We start from the raw sequence: 22,459 nt of genomic DNA on the forward strand, positions 1-22,459 counted from the left end.
GGTTCTTCCAGAGGGTCTTAAAGTGGAGAAAGACAAACAAACTGTGATTGCATTCACTACACTGTTGGCACGCAGACTTATTCTGATAAACTGGAAGAACCCAAACTCTCCTCTTTAAGTCAGTGGGAAACTGATGTGTTATATTATTTAAAATTGGAAAAATCAAATACTCAGTTAGAGGATCTGTGCAGACTTTTTCAAAACATGGCAGGATCTAATCAGTAATATTTTGAAATGATTTTATAAAGCACAGAGAATTTGTTGATTTAGGTATTTTTAAAAGCCTTAAATTTTACACCGTTTGGCTTGCTCTCTCTCTCAAGGGTGGGGATCGATCTGTTCTTAGCATAATTCTTTTTTTTTGTAAAACTTGATTGCTATGTATTGATTGTAATAAAATTAATAAATAAATAAATAAAAAAAAAAAAAAAAAAAAATTATATATATATAAGGGCCTTCCTGCCTTGCCTTTGTTGGCTGGGATTGGCTCCAGCAGACCCCGGACCCTGTAGTTAGGATATAGCGGGTTGAATAATGAATGGATATATATATATATATATATATATATATATATATATATATAGAATATATATATTGTGGTCCCTGGCCGGGCTCAGGAGGGCTTGTGCCTCCTCCAGACTGCGAGGGGTCCGCCCGTGGCCACCGCCAGGCGGCGCCCCAGTGCCTGAATATCCCGGGAGCCCAGCACTTCAGTCACACCAGGAAGTGCTGGGGGGAAGACGACAGGGGACACCCGGACGGCTTCCAGGTGCGCAGCCGGCACTTCCTCCACACAGGGGCGTGGCTACAGGGGAATGCCGGGAAGCAGCTGGAGTCCATCCGGGTTCCTATTTAAGGGGCCGCCTCCCTCCAGTCATCGGCAGAAGTCGGGTGGAAGAGGACGGAGCTGGAGGGACGACTAGAGGCGGCCAGGAGAAAGGCAGTGGAACTGTGTGGCCTGGACATTTGGGGGAATCGGTGCTGGAGGCACTGGGGTTTGTGAATGCACAAAAAACTTGTACATAGTTGTAAATAAACAGTGTGTTGGGAGTAACAACGATGTCCGTCTGTGTGTGTCCGGGCCAGCGTCCACAATATATATATATATATATATATATATATATATACCGAGTATACTTTATATATAAAATATATGTTGTCGTACCTTGCATAACTGAATAGCCTTTATGGCACAATAACAATTCAATACATTTATCGTCACTACAGTATTTGGATTTAATAATCATTATGTGGGAAAAGGCTGACTCGCATAAATAATTAGAGCTGAATAATGCAGTCAAGGAGGTAGCACATTTCCTCATGTTTGGGTACTTATCCTCTGTGAGTTACCAAAACTGTCCAAGAGCCCCAGACTTCAGCTGAAAATCATCCTGTAGCATCAAAATCTCATCCTCCACTGTAGAGGAGTTTTAGGTGAAACAGTGTTGCAATTTTTGACGCGGGCGACTCACCCTCAACATCTTCCCTAAATGGATTGCACTTAAATGTAGCGATTGGCTCAAGTACAGCTGAGTCTTGAAACCGTCTGTCAAAGTCTGATAGACAATTTATAATCCGGTCTGTGTAGCGGATGCTTTTAAGTTGCGCACACGCCTTCCATTGCGTCTCCAGCTCTGACGTGAGGTTTTGGATGTTCCCCAAATCAAGGCGCTGCAGCTTTGAGGACAGATGTTGCATTTTTTGTTTGTAAAGCATTAACTGAGCTAATCATATTGACCATATTGGTTTTCTCTTTTCCTTGCAACTGTAAATTAAGCTCATTCAACATGTTGGTCAGATCGAAAACAAAATGGCAAGTCTAGCGGCCATTGATTGTTAAGTTGCTTGTATTCTGTATGTTTAATGACAAAGAGAAACTCCTTTTTCTCCGGCCAGGGGTCTTGAAATCTCAGCAGGAATTCCTCCCTAGCCATCTGCCTCAACAAAGGCATCTTTTATCATCTCTCCATCTTGGAAGGACTTCTTATGCCTAATGATCGAGTGACTCACCCGGAACGATGCTTCAGTGTGTCTGCCATTGCTTTTGAATTCAGCCGAGTGAAAAATGACGGCTGTCTGATTAACTGCGATTTTAGTTCCCTCTCCTTTCTCTTTCTCAGATCGCTTTTCGGAAGGAAGTCAGTTTCGTAGTTTTTATGAACAGTTCGAAAGTGCCTTTCCACATTTTCCTTCTTTGGAATAGCAATGATAGATTGACAGATCAGACAAATGCACTTCGATTGTGACATTGTGAGAGAAAAAAAATCCTCTTCTAATTCCACATCCAGCCCATACCCTCCCCAAACAATTTTTTTTTTAACTTCTTCAGTCGATATAAATAAAGGCTAACTAGATCACAGCCGAAGTTTTGCAGTAGCTTGCACGTTTGATTGTGTGTGCGGGATGACCAGTGTGTGAGAAGAGAAGAGATCTCGGACTGGCCGCCCTGTATGTCAATCAAGTGGCAAACGCCATAGGGAGGATATATGAAAAAAAAATTTTGAATGCAACGCAATCTACCTGCACTACCTTTCCGATCTACTGGTCGATCGTGATCGAAGCATTGGCCACCCCTGTGTTAGAGGTATTGGTTGCGTTATACATTTTCGTTCTGTTTGTCTTTGAAATTAACATGCAAATACTTTTTAAACTTAAACATTTACTGTAAAACTTCAGTTAAAACAATATTTGAAATGAACTTTTCATCAATATCGCATTGAATTTTGATTCCGTGTTTGGATGTTCATCGTGACAACACTGCCTGTGAGTGAATTTTCGTTTTCTTTCTCTCTAATAAATAAAATGACTTTTTCAAATGTTTGTCCCTGTGATTTGTTAATTGTCATAACAAAAGCTCTTCTAACGTGAAACTGTAAACGTTTTAATACAAGTGGCATATCGAGATCTCCTTTGGTGTCTCATGTTATCCCCTGAAGATGGACTACATTACCTTTCTTGTCGCCTGTTAAATTTTTACATGTCAGAATTGTTTGAACAATTTTGAATACAACTAATCCTGTCCCATCCTAGCCCATCACTCAGACATAAATTACGCGATAACATTACGACACATCCTTCTGTCAACAGTAACTCGGCTGGTGGAAGACCAGACAGTGTTAACAGTGACTTGAAAAAATCTCTTCGAAATAGTCTTGTCTAATCTCAGGAATGTTTTATATAATAGATAGATGAACTACTCCTTCCACGTACCACCTGTTTGTGTGGCATCCCAGGCAGAAGGGGCGGAGCTGTCACCCTCAGACGTCTCTTTAGAACTGTGGCGAAGAGAGAAGATGTGGTTAGCGCTAGTGTCCCCTCTCGCTCATCCCAAGGTGGTATTGCTTCCTTCTCAGAGCCTGGGATGGGATGTAGTAACAAAGGAGAGTGTGACAAAATACTGTCTCAGTCGAGGACAGTAGATACCGAGCTGCACCTTACATAAGTACGTAAGAAACGTGACAAACAAGAGGAGACCATTCCATCCATCAAGTTCGTTTGTTTAGCTAAGAGCTCAGCTGTCCTAATATTTCATTTCAGGCGCATCGTCAAGGTTGTCAAGGTTTCTACTCCATGGCTTGGTAGTTTGTTTCAGATTCCCACAACTCTTTTCCTAAAGAAGAGTTTCCCGGCTCTAGTTCTTAATGTGCTTCCACGTAATTTCCACTGATGCCCTCGAGAACGCGCTTCACCACTTAGTCAATAAGTTAGTTCTCTTCCCTAAGGGTCTCCTCCACTCGAGACCAAACATTCTCAGAGTTAGTCAGTGAGTCCTGAGGTGTACTTGGTTGTGACGACCAGAACTGCTCACAATACTCCAAATGCATTCTTACTATTGTAGCACTGCCACAGACGTTTATTTGCTGGTTTACCTTTTGTCTCTCTGTTACGTTATAACCAATGTGAACCCTGTCTCCGTCTGACACCATCTATATCTCTCTATTATGGAAAAAGAATCCTGGCATGAGACGTGACTTTTTCAGAGAGATACTCTCATGTCCCGCCAGATGAGACTTTGTGCCAAGAGATTTAACCAACGTCCGGGGCCGGAAATAAAAGACAAAAGAGTAGATGACAAAGTAGAACGTTCAAAAACGTTGGCGCGATACACAGGCAGAGCAGGATAGAGATAATGAGAGTACTAAAATATGAATATCTCAAAAAAGGGATAGTAAAGATTGCATTAGCGCAAACAAACGGAAATTATTACTCGGTGAAATACCGGAACAGCGAAAAGAGATCGAATATATTGTTCGGATTTAAACTTTAAGTTGGAAACTTGTAGATCGTCCAATTCATGTTGCCATCGGGGAAAAGTAGTGTTGCCTCCCAATGAAGAGGCGTATCCACGAGAATGAAAAGATTTGTTGGTAAAAGTGAAATCCACAAATGCAAGCGGCAGAGACGTGAAGTGGAGGGCACATAGCACAGGACACGGGCTTGGCGAGCGAAGCAAGCAGGGGACAGAACCCCCTAGTACTGTATGTATAAAATCAAAAACTTCTCTCTGTCTCTCAGTCTGTCCGCTTTTCATGAGAGAACTACTTAACGGGTTTAGATCGAGTTTTTTTTCTAGAATTTGTTTGAACATTCCGGTTCATTTTATGACTTCTCTCATCACGCTAAGAATCATACAGTTGTGCTTGAAAGTTTGTGAACCCTTTAGAATTTTCTATATTTCTGTATAAATATGACCTAAAACATCATCAGATTTTCACTCAAGTCCTAAAAGTAGAGAAAGAGAAACCAGTTGAACAAAAGAGACACAAATATTACACTTGGTCATTTATTTATTAAGGAAAATGATTGAATATTACATATTTGTGAGTGGCAAAAGTATGTGAACCTTTGCTTTCAGTATCTGGTGTGACCCCCCAATAACTGCAACTAAATGTTTCCGGTAACTTCTGATCATTCCTGCACACCGGCTTAGTGGAATTTTCACCCATTCCTGCGTACAGAACAGCTTCAACTCTGGGATGTTGGTGGGTTTCCTCACATGAACTGCTCGCTTCAGGTCCTTCCACAACATTTCGATTGGACTTTGACTTGGCCATTCCAAAACATTCACTTTATTCTTCTTTAACTATTCTTTGGTAGAACGACTTGTGTGCTTAGGGTCGTTGTCTTGCTGCATGACCCACCTTCTCTTGAGTTTCAGTTCATGGACAGATGTCCTGACATTTTTCTTTACAAAAAACTGATATAATTCAGAATTCATTGTTCCATCAATGAAGGCAAGCCATCCTGGCCCAGATGCAGCACAACAGGCTCAGACCATGACTCAACCACCACCATGTCTCACAGATGAGGTTCTTATGCTGGAATGCAGTGTTTTCCTTTCTCCATACATAACGCTTTTCATTTAAACCAAAAAGTTCTATTTTGGTCTCATCCGTCCACAAAACATTCTTCCAGTAGCCTTATGGTTTATCCATGTGATCTTTAGCAAACTGCAGACGGGCAGCAATGTTTTTTTTGGACAGCAGTGGCTTTCTCCTTGCAACCCTACCATGCACACCATTGTTGTTCAGTGTTCTCCTGATGGTGGACTCATCAACATGAACATCAGCCAATGTGAGAGAGGCCTTCAGTTGCTTAGAAGTTACCCTGGGGTCCTTTGTCACCTCACCGACTATTACACGCCTTGCTCTTGGAGTGATCTTTGTTGGTCGACCACTCCTGGGGAGGGTAACAATGGTCTTGAATGTCCTCCATTTGTACACAATCTGTCTGACTGTGGATTGATGGAGTCCAAACTCTTTAGAGATGGTTTTGTAACCTTTTCCAGCCTGATGAGCACCAACAACTCTTTTTGTGAGGTCCTCAGAAATCTCCTTTGTTCGTGCCATGATACACTTCCACAAACGTGTGTTGTGAAGAGCAGGCTTTGATAGATCCTGTTCTTGAAATAACACAGGGTGCCCACTCACACCTGATTGGCATCCCATTGACTGAAACACCGGACTCGAATTTCACCTTCAAACTAACTGCTAACCCTAGAGGTTCACATACTTTTGCCACTCATAAATATGTAATATTCGATCATTTTCCTCAATAAATAAATGGCCAAGTATAATATTTTTGTCTCATTTGTTTAACTGGTTTCTCTTTATCGACTTTTAGGACTTGAGTGAAAATCTGATGATGTTTTAGGTCATATTTATGCAGAAATATAGAAAATTCTACAGGGTTCACAAACTTTCAAGCACCACTGTAGTTCACTTGCAGCAAGAGACACATACAGTGGGCCTAGGGGGAGGGGGAGGCAGGACCTCAGGAATGGGGAGCTGGGCGGGGCCATCGTCACTCGCGCCATCCTCCGTTCGAGTCGCTCACTGAAAAAGATGGCATGTCAGATTAAAATAAAAAAAAATATGTACATAATGGCGGCAGGGTAGCGCAGTAGGTAGCGGGTAGTGGGAGTTTGCATGTTCTTCCCGTGTCTGCGTGGGTTTCCTCCCACAGCCCAAAGACATGCAGGTTAGGTGCATTGGTGATTCTAAATTGTCCCAAGTGTGTGCTTGGTGTGTGTGTGTGTGGGTGTGCGCCCTGCCCGGGGTTTGTTTCCTGCCTTGCACCCTGTGTTGGCTGGGATTGGCTCCAGCAGACCGGCGTGACTCTGTAGTTAGGATATAGCAGGTTAGATGGGTGGTTGCACATAATAAAATTGTTTTTATCAAAGCTAATTTAATTATGCTTAATGCACTAAATTAATATATCCTGAAACAACGTGATATTTTTTATATAAAATGAAACAAACATTTTCATTCTCTGTTAAATTAATTATATTATGTTAAATGAACATGACTCATGTCTGTAAAGCATAATATTTTTAAAAAATGCACCTCACCGAGTTACTTAGCTATAACCATCTTTAGGTTGTCAATTACACTTGTTCCAGTATCCTTTTATAGTTCATGTTTAAAGTTATTAATAAGAAATAAACAAATTTGCTTATTCCAAAATTAGTTTTATTTGGTAAAAACAATATAAACAAAAATTCAAAAGATTAATATTCAAAAGCAACAACAACAACATTTCTACAAACGATGTCACTCAAAGTGCTTTACACAATGAAGAAAGAGAAAAAAGACAAAATAAATAAGAATTAAAATTAGGCAATACTAATTAATATAAAATAAAAGTAAGGTCTGATGGCCAGGGAGGAAAAAAAATTCCAGATGGCTGGAGAAAAAAAAAAAAATTAAATCTGCAGGGTTACCGAGGCCACGAGACCACCCAGCCCCTCTAGGCATTCTACTTCATATAAATGACCTCACAATCAGTCCTCATGGTATTCAGGGTTCACATGGAAGAACTTGATGATGACGACAGTCATGTGGACTTCTGGCCTTCGATCCATCAATGTAGGAACATCACGGTGCTTTGATCAGGTGGTGGTTGTGCAGATTGTCACCGCAGAAAACCAGAAAAAGAACAGAAGAGAGAGTAGGGCTTAGTATGGATTTTGAATATGAATACCATGAATAGTAATGATAATTAATTGAATATACAGAGCATCAGAATTAAACTAAGATGAAGCTATGAGAAAGCCATGTTAAAGTAATGTGTTTTCAGCAGTGTTTTAAAGTGCTCTACTGTATCAGCCTGGCGAATTCCTATTGGCAGGCTATTCCAGATTTTAGGTGCCTTAACAGCAGAAGGCCGCCCGCCTCACCACTTCTTTTAAGTTTTGCTCTTGGGATTCTAAGCAGACCCTCATTTGAAGATCTAAGGTTACAATTTGGAATACAAGATGTCAGACACTCCGATATATAAGATGGAATAAGATTATTTAAGGCTTTGTAAACCATAAGCAGTATTTTAAAGTCAATTCTGAAAGACACAGGTAACCAATGTAGTGGCATCAAAACTGGTGTTATGTGCTCGGATTTTCTTATCCTAGTTAAGATTCTAGCAGTTCCATTCTGCACTCGTTGTAATCAACTGATGTCTTTTTTTGGTGGTCCTAAGAGGAGTGCGTTACAGTAATCTAGTCGACTGAAAACAAAAGCGTGAACTCATTAATGTTATAAGAGGTCTAACTTTTGTTATATTTCTTAAGTGAAAAAATGCTGTCCTAGTGATCTGATTAATATGTGATTTAAAATTCAGGTCACAGTCAACAGTTACCCCTAAATTCTTTACCTCTGTCTTGACTTTTAATCCTAATGCATCAAGTTTATTTCTAGATAGATAGATATACTTTATTAATCCCAAGGGGAAATTATTTTCTAATAACTTCATTATATCCATTATTGCTAATTGCTAAAATTTCAGTTTTCTCTTTATTTAGTTTGAGAAAATTACTACTCAACCATTCAGAAACACAAGTAAGACATTGGGTCAGTGAATCAAGAGAATTGGGGTCATCAGGTGCTATTGATAAGTACAGCTGTGTGTCATCAGCATAGCTGTGGTAGCTCACATTGTGCCCTGAGATAATCTGACCTAACGGAAGCATGTAGATCGAAAAGAGCAGCGGACCCAGGATAGAGCCTTGTGGAACACCATATCGGATATCATGTGTCTCTGAGTTATAATTACCACAACTAACAAAGAATTTTCTCCCTGCCAGGTAGGATTCAAACCAATTTAAGACCCTGCCAGAGAAGCCCATCCACTGACTAAGGCGATTTCTAAGAATATTGTGATCAATGGTGTCAAATGCGGCACTCAGAGCTAAGAGGATGAAAACAGGCGCGGGGAGACCCCAATGGATTTCTAGTCCATCGCCTTAACCACTCGGCACGACTACAGCACTCAGCTGCCAGCGATATAGCTTTAAGCGGTAAATTTCTTTTCTTTCTTTTAATTTTCTCTTTCTTTGACTTCTGAAAATTACTGTTAATTATTGAGCCTATGGAAGGAAACTACAGTGCTCCCATCATGCTTTCATTTGTTACTTATTTCTTGATTTAAGTTTTCTTTTCTGGCTGAATTCTATGTTGAGACACAAAATTTCACCCGAGAACAAAGGGAGATAAGTAAGAAACACAGCTGATACGGATATTAAGGAAAACAACGACGGGCGACGTGTAGTGTTGCAAGTGCGGAGCCGATTGTTTGTCAGCTCTTCTTTACGTCTCCTCTTCTTTAGCCTTTGTTGCCTCCGAAGAAGGCTGACGTGCATGATTTACTGATCCCCCATTCTTATTAGATTCGTTTCACATCACATGTGAATTCTGTCATTTAACACCCGGAATCATTCGTAAATTTAAGCCTTCAGACCCTGGCAGTGCCTTTCACCCGTAGCACTGCAACGAAAAGAAATAAATGAGGTTTGTGTTAAAATGGCCTTACAGTCTTCCTCTCCAAATTCAGAGCAACAAGTGATTTTGAGGCTTAATCTTTGAACCCGACTGTTTTTTTTTCTTTTTAAATCATTAGTATCAATATCAGTATAGTTATGGCGGTCACTGCTTTGGGGGTTTGCAACGTATGGCGTTTTTACGGCAGCTGATCATTTTCTAGACTGCACTCAAATGCTTTGCTGCAGTCTGTGCCGAAAGGACACTTAACTTTGCACAAGCGCGTTCAGTATTCGTGTTGTGAACAGAAACTGGTAAGCTGTCAACGGAATGTGTTCTTATGCCTCCTATTGATTGCAGCATCTACCAGTTTTTGTTAATTGAGCCGTGAGCTACTGACAAGATTTGCAAATTGTATTGTCGAGCGGCAAGTTAAGGCTTAATACCTTGAATTTGCTAAAGTTTAACCTACGTAGCCGGCAGGATTCGAACCTGCGCGGGGAAACCCCAATGGATTTCAAGTCCATCGCCTTAACCACTCGGCCATGACTACTGACGGTAGAGCCCTGCAATCGCGCCTGAATTCCTTCAATCGTCGAATCGCCCTTTCTTCTGTTTGTCAATATGTGCTCTGAAACAACAACAACATTTATTTCTACACTGTGTGCACAATTATTAGGCAAGTTGTATTTTTGAGGATTAATTTTAATATGGAACAAACACAGTGCTATCAGTCAATCCAAAATGTTAATAAACCTGAAACCTGAATGTTTCACAACGGAAATGTGAGTGTGAACATCATCAGGGGAATACATATGTGCGCACAATTATTAGGCAACTATTAGTGTGCAGATTTATTATGCAACTAAAGGAAAAATGAAAATTTTCCCATCTCACTTGTTTATTTTCATCTGTTATAGTGAGAATAATAAACAAACACCTCAAAATTTACAAATAAACATCTCTGACATTTCAAAAAATCAATCCATCAATCAATGACCAATATAGCCACCCTTCTTTCCAATAACAGTCATAAGCCTTTCCATTCATGGAGTCTGTCAGTTTCTTGATCTGTTGACGATCAGCTTTTTGTGGAGCAGTGACTACAGCCTCCCAGACACTCTTCAGAGAGGTGGATTGTTTTTCTCCCCCGTAAATCTAGCGTTTAAGAAGTGCCCACAAGTTCTCGATAGGGTTTAGGTCAGATGAGGAAGGGGGGCCATGTCATTATTCCTTCATCTTTAAGGCCTTTACTGGCTGGCCACGCAGTGGAGAACTTCAATGCAAGTGATGGAGCATTGGCCTGCATACAAATCATGGTCTTTTTCCTGTATCACTGTTTGAAGAAAGTGTCTTCGAAAAACTGGCAGTAGGTTTGGGAGTTGATTTTGAGTTCATCTTCAATGCAAAAGGTCCAACTAGCTCATCTTTAAAAATACCAGCTCATACCAGTACCCCACCTCCACGTTGGAGTGGAGCTCTGTGCCCATTACTGATCCACAGGTCCATCCATCTGGTCCATCAAGAGTCACTCTCATCTCATCAGTCCATAAAACCTTTGAAAAAAATCTGTCTTCAGATATTTCTTGGCCCAGTTTTGACGTTTCAACTTATGTTTCTTGTTCAGTGGTTGTTGGGTTTCAGCCCTCCTTACCTTGGCCAGGTCTTTGAGCTCTGAACACCTTGTACTTCTGGGCACTCCAGGTAGGTTGCAGCTCTGGAATATGAAAGTACTGGAGGATAATGGGTTCCTGGTAGCTTCACGTTTGATTCTTCTCAAATCTTTGGCAGCTAATTTGCGTCTTTTGTTCTCAACACGTTTCTTGCGACCCTGTTGACTATTTGCAACAAAATGTTTGATGGTTCTGTGATCACACACCAATATCTTAGCAATTCCAAAAGTGCTGCATCCCTCTGAAAGACTTTTTACAATTTTTGACTTTTCAGAGTCAGTTAAATCTCTTTTTTGAGTAAAACTAGCTGCCTAATAATTCTGCACACCTTGATATAGGGTGTTGATCTCCTTAGGCCACACCCTCCCTCATTACACAAATACACATCACCTGACGTGCTTAAATCCAATAAGCATTCAAGTTAATACAGCTTGGAGTTGGAATATACGCATAAAAAATGATGATATGGTCAAAATACTCACTTGCCTAATAATTGTGCACACAGTGTATAGCACATTTTCATACAAACAGTAGCTCAAAGTGCTTTACATATTAAAGAATAGAAAAATGAAAGACACAATTATAAAACAAAATAAATCAACATTAACATCGAGTAAGAGTAAGGTTCAATGGCCAGGGGGGACAGAAAAAACAAAAAAAAACTCCAGACGGCTGGAGAAAAAATAAAATCTGTAGGGATTCCAGACCATGAGACCACCCAGTCCCCTCTGGGCATTCTACCTAACATAAATGAAACAGTCCTCTTTGGATTTAGGATTCTCACGGAAGGGCTTGATGATGATGATGGTCACGTAGACTTCTGCCTTTTAATCCGTCCATCATTGTTTGAGCATCATGAAGCTTTGAGTAGGTGGTGGTGGCGCAGGCCGGAAAAAGAAACAGAAGAGAGAGTAGGGGTCAGTACGGATTATAGAGCCACCATGAATAGTTATTTTGAGGAGATTGAACATATAGAGTATCAGGATTGAGTTAAATTACGATTAAAATGAAGTTATAAAAAGGCCATGTTAAAGTAATATGTTTTCAGCAGTGTTTTAAACTGCTCTACTGTATCAGCCTGGTGAATTCCTATTGGCAGGCTATTCCAGATTTTAGGTGCATAGCAGCAGAAGGCCGCCTCACCACTTCTTTTAAGTTTTGTTCTTGGAATTCCAAGGAGACACTCATTTGAAGATCTAAGGTTACGATTTGGAGTATAAGGTGTCAGACATTCCGATATATAAGATGGGGCGAGATTATTTAAGGCTTTATAAACCATAAGCAGAATTTTAAAGTCAATCCTGAATGACACAGGTAACCAGTGTAGTGACATCAAAACTGGAGAAATGTGTTCGGATTTTCTTTTACCAGTTAGGATTCTAGCAGCTGCATTCTGCACTCGTTGCAAGTGATTAATATCTTTTTTGGGTAGTCCTGAGAGGAGTGCGTTACAGTAATCTAGTCGACTGAAAACAAAAACGTGAACTAATTTCTCAGCATCTTTCAGTGATATAAGAGGTCTAACTTTACTTATGTTTCTTAAGTGAAAAAATGCTGTCCTAATGATCTGATTAATATGTGATTTAAAATTCAGATTACAGTCAACAATCACCCCTAAGCTTTTTACCTCCGTCTTGACTTTTAATCCTAATGTATCCAGTTTATTTCTAATAGCCTCATTGTATCCATTATTGCTGATCACTAAAATTTCAGTTTTCTCTTTATTGAAGACATTTGGACTGGAGTAGGAGCGGTAATATTACGGTCTATTTCTGAACATCCTTAAGGAGGCAGAGGATTTCAAGCGACTCGATTATCTGTGAGAGTAGAACAGTTAACAGCATGTCTTGGTTGCAAAGTCCACATGTCTGCATTTACCCGCAAGTCATTTACTACTTTAACGAGTGCAGTTTCTGTGCTGTGATTTGTTGTGAAACCCGACTGAAACTTATCTATAATAGCAGGTTTATTGAGGTGGTCATTTAGCTGCAAAATCACTGCCTTCTCTAGAATTTTACTTAAGAAAAGCAGGTTAGAAATGGGTCTAAAATTTTCAAAAGCATAGGAGTCAAGATTATTTTTCTTCAGCAGGGGTTTAACTACAGCAGTCTTAAGACAGTCTGGGAAGACCCCCGTATCGAATGGTGAGTTTACTATGTCAAGAATACTATCAATTAGCACGCCTAATACTACTTTGAAAAAACTTGTTATTGGGTCAAGGACGCAAGTGTAGGGTCTCAGTTGAGAGATTTTATATAAATCAGGTAAATCTATCCTAGTGAAAAAATTGAATTTGTTCAAAATGGAGTACTGGGGTTTGAGTGGTTCAGTATTTGATTAAAAAATAAAGCAAAAGCCTCACAAGTTTAACTAGAGGTATTTTGGAGGCATTCCATCGAGTGACCTGGGCTTAGTAGACGATGAATCGTAGAGAATAAGACTCTGGGATTACTAGCATTGTTATTTATAATATTAGAGAAATAGCAGCGCCTCTCAAGACGGACTGTGTTATTGTATTCTGTTATTTTAACCTTCAATATCTCATAGTGGATCGTTAGCTTAGTTTTCCTCCATTTACGCTCAGCTCTACGGCATGTCCTCTTTAAATCAGACACTCTTTGGGTCTTCCACGGTGTAACGATGCTAAAAGATTTTTTAACTGTCTTTTCAGGTGCGACTATGTCAGCAGCAGCTCTCACCTTAGTATTAAAATTTTCCACCTTACTATTTACATTATCACTATTATAGTTAGCACTACAAACGGACTGGTTGCTTAGAATATTTGTAAATTTCGAAGCTGCTGATGAATCAAAGAAACATTTTTTAACAATGAACAATATTTTCTATCATTATTTCTATATTATATAGTAAAAGAAAATGATCTCCTAGGCCAATATCAATGATCTGCTTCACATCAACTTTTAGTCCTTTGTTCATTACTAAGTCTAACGTATGACCTGCTTTATGTGTGGGCTGACTAATGTGCTGACTTAAATCAAAAGAGTCCAGGAGGTTCAAGAATTCTTTTACTTTCGGGTCACACTGATTGTCGATATGAAAGTTAAAGTCACCAATTATTAGAAACGTGTCATAGTTCGTAATTATAATTGACACCAAGTCTGAGAATTCCTCAAAGAAAGACGCATTGCATTTAGTAGGTCTATAGACGGATAATACTAGAAACTGAGCAACTCCATGGATAACTTCGGCAAGATACTCAAAGGACTTGAATTTGCCAAAGCCGACATCTTTACACTTTGTACAAGAGCACTGCTTGTATGGCTGGGCCAGAATGCCATGACCAATGTAGAACTAAATATGAACACAAAATGCACCTTGGAAAGAGTGTTATATTCTAAAATACATTTCATTTTATTTATGTAACTGTATATTGTGGACGCTAGAGGGCGCTGCTGCCCTGTGAAACCCAACAGACAGATGTTCAGGACACACGTATAAAAGCACCAAGTAAAATTTTTAATTCTTTTCTTAAATAAAGTGTACAAAACACCACAACCACCACAATTCAGAATAATTAATAATCACAATAATACAATCCTCCACTCCCAGCAGCTCCGTCACACACCCTCCCAACTCCGGCTCACTTGCTGGGTCTCTACCAGTCCTTAATATATTCCTTGAAGTGCTCCTCCTCTTCCGGGTCAAACGACACATCATCAGTTCTCAAGCAGCACAGAAGTACTGTGGGCTTCCGTCCTCCTGACTCTGAAGTACTTCTGGGTTGTAGGAAAAGTAGGAGTCCCCAGGTGCTTTATGAGCTCCCCCTGGCGGCACCCATGGCACCCAACAGGGCTGAGAAAAAGGACTCCATGTCCCAGGATCTCCTGAGGGAATCCAGGGCAGATAGATAGATAGATAGATAGATACTTTATTAATCCCAAGGGGAAATTCACATAATCCAGCAGCAGTATACTGATACAAAAAACAATATTAAATTAAAGAGTGATAACAATGAAAGTATAATAGACAGACAATAATGCATGTAAAAACAAACAATAACTTTGAATAATGTTAGCATTTACTCCCCTGGGTGGAATTGAAGAGTCACATAGTGTGGGGTCTCCTTAGTCTATCAGTGGAGCAGGACGGTGACAGCAGTCTGTCGCTGAAGCTGCTCCTCTGTCTGGAGATGATCCTGTTCAGTGGATTCTCCATTATTGACAGGAGTCTGCTCAGCGCCCGTCGCTCTGCCATGGATGTCAAACTGTCCAGCTCCGTGTGTACAATAGAGCCTGCCTTCCTCACCAGTTTGTCCAGGCGTGAGGCGTCCCTCTTCTTTATGCTGCCTCCCCAGCACACCACCACGTAGAAGGGGGTGCTCGCCATAACCGTCTGGTAGAACATCTGCAGCATCTTATTGTAGATGTTGAAGGACGCCAGCCTTCTAAGGAAGTATAGTCGACTCTGACCTTTCTTACACAGAGCATCAGTATTGGCAGTCCAGTCCATTTATCATCCAGCTGCACTCCCAGGTATTTATAGGTCTGCACCCTCTGCACAGTCACCTGTGATGATCACGAGGTCCATGAGAGGCCTGGGCCTCTTAAAATCCACCACCTGGTCCTTAGTTTTGCTGGTGTTCAGCTGTAAGTGGTTTGAGTCGCACCATTTAACAAAGTCTTTGATTAGCTTCCTGTACTCCTCCTCCTGCCCACTCCTCCCGTCCAGGGGAGCTGCCACCTAGCGTCCTGGGAGTGGCAGTGTCCTGGAAAGGCTGTCTTCCTCTACTCTTCCAGTTCAGGGATGTCCCGGTCGGATTGAGCTGCCGGCCGTCTATCACAATATACTATAAAATAAATGTTAAATCTCTCTAACTTATTGCTGCAGTATACCCGGTGTCACACATGTGCGGGTAGGAGGCAGCTAAAGGGCTCAAGTAATTGTAATGCCACATCAGATCAGGGGGCAGCAGGGTGCCTTGCAGACCCTTCCTGTGAAATCCCTCCAGGTTCCGGCGCCTTTGATGACGTCACTTCCGGTTCTGGCAACCTTGGCGAGAAAAGCGTTATATAAATGCAAAGAATTATTATTATTCTTATTATTATGATGTCACTTCCGGTTCCAGCCCCCAATGACGTCTTTTCCTCTATGGGCCTTTAAAGCCGCCATGTTGCTTAGTCAGTCAGTTCTGTTTTGGACTCAGTCTTGTGAACAGCTCTGTTCAATTATTTAAAACTTTTGCAGCCAGGATTCAATATACGGATGTCTGGAGTGAATTCTTTATCACACCGGACATGCCTTTGATTCTAGATTGTCGTCTTTCTTGGTTTGAGGAACATTCTGTTCTCCCTCTAAGAAACGACTCTGTTGATTGGTACTCAAATTATTTGACACGCTGTCTCAGACATGCACTTCAGTTCATTATCCATCCATCCATCCATTATCCAACCCGCTATATCCTAACTACAGGGTCACAGGGGTCTGCTGGAGCCAATCCCAGCCAACAGAGGGCGCAAGGCGGGAAAAAAACCCCGGGCAGTGTGCCAGTTCACCGCAGGTCACACATACCCACACACCAAGCACACACTAGGGGCAATTTAGGATCGCCAATGCACCTCACCTGCATGTCTTTGGACTGTGGGAGGAAACCCACGCAGACACGGCGAGAACATGCAGACTCCACGCAGGGAGGACCCGGGAAGCGAACTGCCGCCCTCAATACAAATTACATATTTTATATTTTTTATCGATTTTTAAAGTTTGTCCTGTTTCACTACTACGTGGGCGGAGCTGCGGGGGACAGCTAGTACAGAGGCTGCCTTAGAGGTGGGCAGGCCCGTCGCGACAAGGCAGGCAAACCAAGCAATTGCTTGGGGCCCCGAGCTGGCCTGGGGCCCCAAGACAACGACTGGTTAAGAATAAAATGCAGCGACAAACTGTGTGAGCGCCCCATTGATAGTGAATGCAGTAAAGTGCAATGACACTGTTATCGGGATCCCCCTCAAGGGGGCCCCCCTCGCTGACAGCAGCCAGCCAACCACGCGATCTCTGCTGCCGGCAAAATACAAACCTTCCTCGGCAATCATGAAGCGGAATTATGCTTCAGGAAGCCAAAAAAGAAAGAAGAGAAAGGAAGAGGAGGATAAGAAAAAACAAGACAGTGGTAAGTGATAAATTACACACATAAAATAGCTCTACTTGTCTTGTACAAATGGTGCAATTTTGCAGCAGGTAGGCTAGCAGAAATATGTATGGCTATGCTGTGGTTCCTTTGCGTAAGCGTGCGCGCGTGCGTGCGGGGGGCCACCATGTCCATTTTGCTTGGGGCCCCCAAATTCCTTCAAACGGCCCTGGAGGTGGGCGGGGCCTCGGGCTGACCAACCCCACGCGGGGCCGGTTACGTCAAACGCAGTTACCGGAATGTGTGGACTGTATAAACTTGCACGTGAATTTGATAAAAATAATATTAACATACACTGGATTTTCTCATTACAGTATTCAGCTTAATTTTTGCAAAATAACACGCGGCCTTTATCAAAATATAAGGATATAATCTATTAAAAAAGTGCAATTCATAATTCATGACGATACCACGATGGTGCGAAATGCGATGCGGTGTCATGCGAAAATTAGCAGGGCCTCAAATTGCAAGTATACTGGGAGTCTCGATATGCGGGATGTCACAGTCATAATTCACGCTGATGTCACATCTGCCGGCTATCATGTTTTTCTGTATTAATATTCGGACATGTTTATGGCCTACAAATAAAATGTGACTTTCGGTGTTTCGACAGGAAGTGTAAAATTAACGTAGAGGTATCTTCATGAAATCTCTATCTTGTTTCCGGGTTCAGAGATGAAAATCCACTTTTCTTGCATTCCGAATGGAAAAGTCGTCGATGACATCTTTGTAGTCCAATCTGGATCTGCAGTGTCTTTCTCTATAGATAGGAGAAGCCAGCCCGGCGACTAATGGGCTCTACCTATTTTAGAAAGGGATTATACTGGCGACCCTTTTCGGGCGATGAAGGTGGACTATGGGACGTTTACAAAGACGTACATGTAAGGAATTTAACCTTGAAGAAGGATTTTAAAAGGGTTCCTCTCCGAAGCATCTCAAATATATATATACTGGAGAATATAACTTGACAAATCTGCTCGAACGGGACACGCGGCTCTCAAAAGCGGGCCCCCCCCCCTTAGGCTCGGGGCCTGGAGCGGTCGCCCCACTTGTCTCCCCCAAACGCCGCTCTTGAGCTACTATATAACATAGTGTAAGGCTTAAGATGGGTGAACAGGACAGACGTCAATAGGGAGGACCTTTGTGAGGTGTGGATCTGTTGCCGTGATTTCTGGGAGGGTGCCTTGGAAAGAGACACGGACATACTGTAGTGTTAAAAAAGAGCACCAAAAGGCAGAGAGAGAAGAAGACGAAAGTGAGCCTGAGCTTTACAGTCGTGGCCAACAGTTTTGAGAATGACACAAATATTCATTTTCACACAGTTTACTGCCTCTCAGTTTTTATGATTGGCAATTTGCATCGACTCCAGAATGTTCTGAAGAGTGAGCAGATGAATTGCAATTAATTGCTAAGTCCCTCTTTGCCATGAAAATGAACTCAGTCCCCCAAAAACGCATTTCCACTGCATGTCAGCCCCACCACAAAAGGACGTGCTGATGCCATGTCAGTGGTCCTCTTGTTCACACGGGTGAGAGTGTCGATGAGGACAAGGCTGGAGATCACTCTGTCACGCTGATTGAGTTAGAATAGCAGTGTGAAGAAGGCTTCAGTGCACCCAGGAAAGTCCAGCAAGTGCCAGAAATGTCTCCTAAAGTTGATGCGGCTGTGGGATTGGGGGCCACCAGTGCAGAGTTTGTTCAGGAATGGCAGCAGGCAGGTGTAAGGGAGGTGATGACTTTTGGAGGATGGCCTGGTGGGTTTCAAGAAGAGCAACAAAGAAGCCAAGAAAAACATCAGGGACAGACTGATATTCTGCAAAAGGGACAGGGGGTGTGCTGTTGAGGACTGCTGGGGTCAAGTCATTTTCTCGGATGAATCCCCTTTCCGATTGTTTTGGGGCATCTGGGACAAAGCAAAGGTGAGTGGCGCTACCATCAGTCCTGTGTCAGGCCAACAGTAAAGCATCCTGAGATCATTCATGTCAGCCAAGGCAGTGCAGGGCAGTGATGGGACCAAAACATCAACCTAGAGCAACTCCTCCTAACCACCCAAGAACAGTTTGGTGACCAACATGATGGAGCACTGGGCCATAAGGCAACAGTGACGGAACAAAACATCGAAATTTGGGGTCCATGGCCTGGAAACTCCCCACTGAGAACTTGACTCAAACCACTTACACCTGAACACCAGCAAGACCAAGGAGCTGGTGGTGGATTTTAGGAGGCCCAGGCCCCTCATGGACCCCGTGATCATCAGAGGTGACAGACCTATAAATACCTGGGAGTGCAGCTGGATGATAAATTGAACTGGACTGCCAATACTGATGCTCTGTGCAAGAGAGGACAGAGCCGACTATACTTGAAGGCTGGCGTCCTTCAACATCTGCAATAAGATGTTCTATCAGACGGTTGTGGTGAGCGCCCTCTTCTACGTGGTGGTGTGCTGGGGAGGCAGCATAAAGAAGAAGGATGCCCCACGCCTGAACAAACTGGTGAGGAAGGCAGGCTCTATTGTAGGCACAGAGCTGGACAGTTTGACATCCGTGGCAGAGCGACGGGCGCTGAGCAGACTCCTGTCAATCATGGAGAATCCACTGCATCCACTGAACAGGATCATCTCCAGACAGAGGAGTAGCTTCAGTGACAGGCTGAGGAGATCGTTCCTCCCCCACACTATGCGACTCTTCAATTCCACCCAGGGGGGTAAACGTTAACATTATACAGAGTTATTGTCTGTTATACCTACATTGTTATCACTCTTTAATTTAATATTGTTTTATCAGTATGCTGCTGCTGGAGTGTGGGAATTTCCCCTTGGGATTAATAAAGTATCTATCTATCTATCTATCTATCTATCTATCTATCTATCTATCTATCTATCTATCTATCTATCTATCTATCTATCTATCTATCTATCTATCTATCTATCTATCTATCTATCTATCTATCTATCTATCTATCTATCTATCTGTCTGTCTGTCTATCTATTATAGTGCCTTTCACATATATCTATCTATCTATCATATAGTGCCTTTCACATTTATCTGTATATCATGTAGTGCCTTTCACATCTATCTATCTATCTATCTATCTATCTATCTATCTATCTATCTATCTATCTTCAAGAGGCGTGTGGACAAACAAAAATCCACCAATTCTGATAAACTCCTAGCATTGATTCTCCAAGAATTAGCTGCCATCAGTCAGGATTTGGCCCAGAAGTTGATGGACAACCTGCCAGGGCGAATTGCAGAGGTCTTGAAAAAGAAAGAAAGGCCAACAATGCAAACATGGACTCTGTGTATAAACTTCATGTAATTGTCAATAAAAGCCTTTGAAACTTCTGAAATGCTTGTAATTCTAGTTCAGTACGCCAGAGAAATATCTGACACAAAGATCTAAAAACATTGAAGCAGCACATTTTGTGAAAACTAACACTTGGGTCATTCTCAAGACTTTTGGCCACAACTGTACTGTTAAAAAAGAGTGTGAAAAGCAAGGGAGAGAAGAAAGAGAAGAAGAAGAAGAAGAAAGAGAGCCCGAGCTTTATGGTGGAGGGGACAGGTGTGAGAGGTCAGATTGTTTCATGTGGAGCACTGAAGTCCTATGCAGTTTAGGGGTGGCCACCACGAAAAAACCCTGATGTACTGAATGAAGTGGACTGAACAGTTGAAAGGATTGAGATGTGAGTGAGCAAATAATAATCTTTGATTCTGGGATAGCACGCCTGAAGAATGGGAAACTTTGTGGGATATTTTATATGATAAGGAGATAAAACTGAGTGGACAATCTGTGATGCTCTGCTTCCATGATTTTTATGTTATTTGTATACTGTATGTGTTGGAAAGCGGGGTGGGCGGATTTGGAAATAACACATGTCTGAGGAGCTGCACTTTACATAAGAACATAAGGAGCCCACCAAGCAGACACACGTCCAGTCAACCCCCCCACCGAGAAATGACCCTCTATCTGCCACAGCCAGATGTTACGTGGGTGACCCCTTGGCCTGGTCCAGCCACTCGGGTCCCTAACAATGAGGATCTTACGAGCCGGATCACCCTTCTGGGCTGAATGGCTACAAATTCCCACAGAAAGATTCCAAAATATGGAAAGAAGTGTGGAGGCTGTTATGGGATGTCCAGATTGAGCCAGGATCATCTTAATGTATGGGCACAACGGGCACTGGCAGGGGAGAATAGGGACCCATGGTATTTCTGATGCCTATGTCTGTTTCTGTTTTGCAGAAACAGAGTTCTCAGTGCACTGCTTCTCCGACACATTGATTGGTAAGTTGTTCTAAATGTTCAAAAAAATTGGAACTACGTGGGATCGTGGACGTCAGATTCAGTGAGTCCTTTCTAAATGGAACTGTTTTTGGACAATACCCATTACCGAACAATATACAACACATTGCAGATGTTTCATTGCTTATTCTGAGGAACATGCTGAAAACGCTCCATGGGTAGAGAAAGATGGTGTCAAGAGTGGGAATTGAAACCACACTTCCATAGAGAGACCAGAACATCCAGCAGTTGGTGAAAAACCTAAATTCTTTGACTGTGGCACCTTAGAAAACTCCCCCGTCATGAAATGACAAACAATTGACCGAAAAACGGTCCTATGTAGGTACTTTCGGGAAACACCAGCAATTCGTACACACGTGCATAGCAAACTTTGGCAGCATGTTCGATGAAATTGGTTCTTCCAAATAGTGTGCAAATCAGACTCCTGGAGAAAAGTATCTGAGATATCAAAAAACAAACTGTTTTAGGAGATCATGCAGTACCAAATGTTCAACAACCTCATTCCAGAAGTTTCTTTTCTTCCTTCTCAAGAACTTACTGAAAACACTTCTTAGGGAGTGAAAAACGGTGCCGGAAGTGGGATTTGAACCCACGCCTCCATAGGGAGGCCAGAACACCCAGAGGATAGGGAAAGACCTGAAGTCCTTGAATCTGGTGCCTTAGACCACTCGGCCATCCAGACCTGACCATCTGAGAGCTCCAATGAAGTCCTATTAAGATAAATTCTGGGTCACAGCAGCTATGCTCTGACACATTGACAGGTACGTTATTCTAAATGTTCGAGAAAACTGGAACCATGAGATGTTGTACATGTCAGACTCGAGTGGAAAATCCATTGAGTCAGTTATAAAATGAACCGTTTTTGGACAACATCCATTGCTAAACTATCAACAACACCATTGCAGAAGTTGCAATGTTGCCTTCTGAAGAACATTCTAAAAAAGCTTCAAGGAGAGAGAAAAATGGTACCAGAAGTACGGATTAAAGCAACCCCATCCATAGGGAGACCATAAAACCCTAACGGTTCTTAAACACCTAAAGTCTGGCACCTTAGACCACTACTCCATCCTGACTTGATTATGAGCTGGCA

At 42.0% G+C, this 22,459-nt stretch overlaps 2 non-coding genes across 2 annotated transcripts; both read right to left on the reverse strand.

Annotated features, from left to right (window-relative positions):
• Positions 1-9,722: 9,722 nt before the first annotated feature.
• Positions 9,723-9,804, reverse strand: trnas-uga. The gene has a single exon. It is a non-coding gene; the product is annotated as a tRNA-Ser (tRNA).
• A 12,133-nt stretch (positions 9,805-21,937) lies between these two features.
• On the reverse strand, positions 21,938-22,051 carry trnal-caa. Its single transcript has 2 exons — positions 22,014-22,051; positions 21,938-21,983 (listed from the first exon to the last, which is right to left on the reverse strand). It is a non-coding gene; the product is annotated as a tRNA-Leu (tRNA).
• Between the last annotated feature and the right edge of the window lie 408 nt (positions 22,052-22,459).

The sequence above is a fragment of the Polypterus senegalus genome, chromosome 4 (genome assembly GCF_016835505.1).
Source record: "Polypterus senegalus isolate Bchr_013 chromosome 4, ASM1683550v1, whole genome shotgun sequence".
In the NCBI taxonomy this organism is placed as follows: domain Eukaryota; kingdom Metazoa; phylum Chordata; class Cladistia; order Polypteriformes; family Polypteridae; genus Polypterus; species Polypterus senegalus.